Source organism: Bos javanicus, chromosome X (genome assembly GCF_032452875.1).
Source record: "Bos javanicus breed banteng chromosome X, ARS-OSU_banteng_1.0, whole genome shotgun sequence".
NCBI lineage: Eukaryota > Metazoa > Chordata > Mammalia > Artiodactyla > Bovidae > Bos > Bos javanicus.
The window spans coordinates 104,770,061-104,776,060 of NC_083897.1; the positions used below are offsets into that span (position 1 = coordinate 104,770,061).

Below are 6,000 nucleotides of genomic sequence, written 5' to 3' on the forward strand. Positions count from 1 at the left end.
AGATAATGAATAAATATGTGTGTTAACTCAGAATCTCATCTTCCCTTTTTCTAAAAAACATTGCCAAAAAATAACCTAGCTGCTCATCAGAATCATATTCTTAGTTTTTAAATGCCATTTGCTACCTCAAATCTACTCAATTATAATCTCTAGAGAGTAAGACCCAAGCAAATACATTTTGAAAAAGCTGCACAGGTGATTCTGATACACAGCTCAACTAGAAAACTGTTAAGACAGTGACTGTAGAACTGGAAACCCACTAGCTATGAAATGCATATAGAGAGAGTGTGCGTGTGCTGAGGCCCAAAAGACTAGCATAGGCACATTTTAAGAAAAAAATTTATGTAACACATCTCATCTTAACAGTATGCCTTTTCACACCATATTCCTTAAAAGCATATTACATTGATCATTACTTTATATGCAATAGTAATAACTGAACGATAAATTCAAACTCCAATATCAGACCTTTCCTGATATCTTTTTTCCTTATGATGGACCCTACAGCATAGAAAATAGGAAAACAGTGATCATTAATATAACAGATCTGTGACAAATCATGTGACACCTTAAGGATGCTCACAGACTCTGTATTAGCAGCCTTCTCATATAGAATTTAGCACAATGGACCAAGGGAATTAACAGAAACACCAAATAAAGGTGTAATTGCTATTTCATTCATCCCATAAAATTATCAACCAATACTGCAAAAAAAACAAAATAAAACCTTTCATTTTGAAATTTTTGTGAAAATTACACTGATTTTAAACCAAGCTAAATAAAACTCAAGAGTTCTCAAATTGAGATAACAGAAATTCACATGATACTAAACGTTCACTTATGGGATGATTTAAATTAATTGCTGAGAGAGAAATGTCTGATGTTGCATCTTTTAGGAATCTTAAGTTGCCTTACGTTATTTTAGTCATAAACAGATCCACCAACTAAACTATCAACCTGAACGTGTTGGGAAACATATGGAAGGGGAAGGAAGAACCTATTTGCAGCAGAGTTTTAGCATTTCCCTTAGTCAATCAAGATATTTCCCAAATTGCAGACCATTATATTTTTATTAAAATTTTAATCTAAAGCCTCTCTGGTACAGGAAACAAAAGTCCCATTAAAAAAAAAAATAATTGGTGTCATTTTACTAACAAGGCAGAGTAGTCGAAGCACCACTACTTGAACCGGACAGACCTTAGTCCTTTGTTCAATGCAAATAATATTTAAGATCCACATATGGTGTCAAACCAAGTGTTTAACATAGCGCTGGCACATAATTCAACAAATGACAATTGTTGTGATAACAGGAAACAGTTAAGGAAGAAAAAACTATCTTATTTATCCACTAGAAAGTTCAATAGGAACATGCTACCAGCAATAACAGTGGTTTTTCAACCCTGACAACGTGACAATCACCCACAATCCTTTTAAAAGACACCTCTGCCCAGGGCCCATATCAGACCGATTAATAAGTCTTTGGGAGCGGGACCCAGGCATTAGTTTTTGCTTTCTTTTTAAAAACAGAAAACTTACCTAAGTGATTCTAATGTACAGTCAGGGTTGAGGTCCAACGCATTAAACCTTTGTTAAACATTGTTAGATTCCATGTTAAAATTAGAAGAGAATTTAGCAATAAATACAATACCTTTCAAAGATACAGCTCCTCAAAGAACTACATAGAAACTAAAACCCCATTTTCCAAATTTTGGGGGAAAATATTTCAGGATTCAGAAAACATACCACCACTAAGAAAAATATAATGCAGGCTATCATAAAAGCATTACACTGTTTAAAATTAAAAAAAAAAAAAAAAAAAACACCAACTAGCTCCACAACCACAGAATAAAATTCCCCTACTCCTTTGTAATTGTCCAAAACATTTATAAGAGAACTAATCTTTAAAACAATTTTTTTAACCTGATATAAAAATTCTGAAAGTACAAAAATTGTTACTTTTAAAATTCTTATGAAACAAACAATAAGCTTATGAAACAATGAGCTAAAAGAAAGAATGCTTGCTGTGCCCAACTAATCAAGAACTTGAGGACCAGGAAATTCATGAGAAAAATCCATTTTCAAAAACGAAGCAGCATTATTAACATCATATCAGAAGAATTATCTTTAAGGAGGTACTCATAAAATATCTCGTCTTCTTGAGAGGTCAGAAAATTTATTTCAAAAGCCTGGGTAAAAAAAAAAGATTCAAAGTAAATCCTCCTGAAGCATTTTCATTGATAAAACAAGAAAACTATGTAACACCAAGGGATTCCAGTAATTTGATGAAAGGTAACATCTGCCCTTCAAAGCTACTTTCTAAAGAATTTAGATTCTCAGATTCTAGATTCATAGATTCTTGTACGGTTTTTGCTGTTATTTAATCCCTCCAAAAATTTTCTCTCAGAAACTACCAAGGTCAGCAAACAAAAGAAACGGCAAGAGAACATTAAGATAACAAGTTAAGAGTTACAAACTGTGTTCTTGCAAAAAAATAGAGGGAACAGGGTAGAGGAAAAAAAAAACACGTATAGTTCAAAAGGATCATTTTTAAATGAGAGAAAACAAAACATAATAGGCAATCAGAAACATTATGAGTCCGCCCTTGGTGTATTAATTCCAAATGTTTCTTTCTCACTCTAATCCAAGCGCTGTTACAAGTATGACAAAGCACATGGGTTATCAAATTGAGAATGTTGACATCTTTGTACATTTAATGCATAAATCTTTCAGAACTATGAAGGCATTTGCTGAAACCAAAATGGCAGCCCACCGAATCAGTACACCAGTAAGATCTAAAGAGTTTGTAGTCTCTATTTTTAAGTTCAAGTGTACGGATTAACAAAGCCAAGCGAGTCACGGTTAAGGAGTCCTTACCATATAATCACTAAGAATGGATAATGCGCTCCAAAAGAGATTAAGTAACTGCTGAAAAGTTTCTTTTAATCAAAGACTCCCGAATTCTTCCTCAAAAGTTACGGTTTACCAATGTTATGCAGATTCAGGGGGACTCGAGGGTTTCCAGGTCAGAGAACGCTGCAAGTCTTTCCCTCTCCTCGAAATGAAGCGTGACTATTTAACCAAGAACGCGCTCAGTTACATTCAAAGACAATCTGGAGAAATTAAACACACCTGTAAACTGCACGACGGAAAACCCAATTAACATTTTAAGTATGGAACTTCCAAATAATAACAAGTTTAATTTAAGCAGATTCTGTTGAAGAGTTTAAAAATCCCCGGGTAAGTTCCAGTCACCCCAGAAGTCCATACAAATACTGCAAAACACGTATACACCTGTTCCATAACTCTTGAATATTTCACAATGAATGAAAAATATACCATTTCTCAAATCCGAAGCCTCACGTCACAAGAATCCGAAGGTTTTATCATTATCCAACTTACACATGCTAGTACTTTTTTTTTTTTGCACAAACCGTTAAAAATATAAAGGTGGTGGGTCCAAGCTCGCTGGGAAGCGACTTCTGCATCAAAACATCTTCCGCAGCTTTGGCCCTCCGTAAATGAAGGGGGGCGAGGGAGATGGAGGAGGCCGATAACCCGGCTCCGGCTCCCAGACCCCAAGGCCCAGGAGAAGCTGCGGGTTATCGCGGGAGGGTGGGGGAGAGGTGGACAAGTCGGCGGGCCCGATAGCCAGGCGTAGCCGAGGCCTAGCTCTACGGCTCCAAATCACTCCACCTCAGTAATGGCGTTTGGTGTCAAGTGGAACGAGACCGGGAAGGAGAACGATTGCGAGCCCGCCGAGGGCCGGGCTGCAAGCCCCGAGGTCAGGGGGCGACGAGCCCCCGGCGCCGACCCGGCCGTGGGCTGCGAATGCGGGGGTTGCACGCCGCGCCCGGAGACTCCATCCTCCGACTCGGCCCCAGACAGGACGGGAAGGGGAGGAGGGGGAGGGACGGAGCCGTCAGCCATTTTCCCTTACAGTCCAAAACACACAGACACGCTCCCGGGACGCCGGCTCGGCGTGGAACAGAGCCCCGCGCCCCCACCCGCGCCGCGCGCGCCCGCCCCGCCCGAGGCCCAGGGCCGAGAGCCGAGAAGCCCCCGGCCCGGCCTCCGGCCGCGGCGAGAGGAACCGCGCACACGCACACCCCCTCGCCCTCCTCCCCTCCCCTCCCCTCGATCCAGCTGTTGGCCCCGGAAAAGCGCGTCGTCCTGGCGCTGCTGGCTACTCACCGCACGACACAGGCGTCTTCTCTTAAGAAGCAAGACACGCGGAGGCGACAACCAAGGCTCAGTCCCGGGACAAGGCCGACCCTGGGTGCATCCCAGGCCCAAGGGTGACGGGCGACAAAGTGTGTCGAGAGATCGTAGGCGTAGGGACCGGGGAGCTGCACAGAGGCACCGAAATTCGCTGCTCGCCGCGCCCGCCTTGCAGCAGAGGTGGCCGCGGCCGCCTCCTCCCCCCCGCTCCTCAGCCGGCGGCGGCCCTCTTCCCCCTTCTCGCCTCGGGCTGAGGCTCTTTCTGAGCGCAGACGGGCTCCGGGCTGTGCGTTTCTCCTGCGTCACCTCCTCCTGCTCCTCCTCCCGCAGTGGCGGCTTCACCTTCCACTGGTCGCCGCCTCTGTCCCCGCTCCGGGCCTGCTCGCTCTGCTGCGGCTTGCTCCTAGCACCCGGCGCCCAGCGAAGCACCGGGCGCAGAAGCAGCCGCCTCCCGCTAGGCCTGTGAGCTGAGCGATACGGGGAGGGGCTCCGCGCGGCAGAGGCCCGAATGGGCCGGGTGCAGGGAGGTTGCGGCTCCGGCGGCGGCGGAGACTAGCTTCCGCAGCCGCGGATGCCCGTCCTCTTCAATATGGCGGATCCGGCAAACCAAAAAAAAAAAAAAAAAAAAAAACCGCTCGGCCAGTGGCGGCGGCGGTAGCGGTGGCAGCAGCAGTGGCGGCGGTGGAGGCAGCAGCGCGACGGCGCAGACTCCTACAAGCCCCAGCACCGCCCAGACCCGAGGTTCCCCGCCCCCGCCAAGCCCCGCCCCTCACGGGGCCAGCCCCAGAGCCCTCCTCCTCCTTCTGGCTCAGCTGCTCCTTCTGCTCTCCCTTTTCTCCCCCGTCCAGCCGGGGCGGTCTTCCGCCGGGGAAGAATGGCTCCTGCCTCTGGGAAAGCCGGGCCAGGCGAGAGACGCTTGGAATCCGGGGAGACGGGGTGGGGGAAGGGAGGAAAATGCGGTCAAGATTTTTCAAACAGTACTGTTTCTCCAGGGTTGCACTACGGCCAGGAACTGTTCCATGCCCCTCGCCTCCGGGGCGGTGTGAGGGCAGGACGGGCAGAAGCGGGGGCGGGGCGGCCCGAAAGGATCTGGCATGCCGGAGAAGGAACTGGGATGTCGGGATTGGCAGGGTGCGTGGCCAGGACAGAGTTAACCGTGCAAGCCACAGTCGCGTCGCTCAGAGTTCGACTTGGGCCGCTTGTTTTTGTTCCATTGTGAACCGAGGCCCCGCCGCCGAGTGCCCGGATGATGACGTCACCACCCCCCTTTTCCGGGATTGTGGGGGGAGGGGTAGCGGACCCAGAGACCGCGCGCTGGGCGATCGCCCTCACAGTGGTTGTGGGGGGTGGATCCCAGTGGCACAGCTGACCCTCGTCACGTGTTTCGTGAGCCGGCCAAGCCCACGGGGCGGGTACCTTGCGGGGGCCGTGGTGCGAGGTGCCAAGGGCCAGCCACCTGCTCCTTGCCGATAGGGAGAAGGTGTGGCTATCTCCTGCGGCGGCAGGGGGGAGTTGGGAGTGGGGGCCCTCTCCCCAATCTTGGAAGCAGGTGCTCTGAGAAGTTCATTCAGGTGATCGTGCAGCACCTGTGCCAGAAAGCATTTGGGCTCCTTCACTGCCTGACCGTGACCTGCCACCCTTTGGAGCCTTAAAACATCAAAGAGAACAGTTAGGTGCCACTGATGGCATAGCGAATGTACCAAGATTAGCCTCATACCAAATCATCAGCACAATTCAGTGTTAGAACCCGGAAGGGCCTTGCGAACCTAAGACATCCATGTC

General features: G+C 47.7%; 1 protein-coding gene across 4 annotated transcripts in view; it reads right to left on the reverse strand.

The window, feature by feature from the left end:
- USP9X (ubiquitin specific peptidase 9 X-linked) overlaps positions 1-4,280 on the reverse strand; it is a 116,446-nt gene extending 112,166 nt beyond the window's left edge. For all 4 annotated transcript variants that reach the window (XM_061410410.1, XM_061410408.1, XM_061410409.1 and 1 more), the window contains exon 1: positions 4,192-4,280. The gene's annotated coding sequence lies outside the window, so the exon portion shown is untranslated. The remainder of the gene's footprint in view (positions 1-4,191) is intronic.
- Between the last annotated feature and the right edge of the window lie 1,720 nt (positions 4,281-6,000).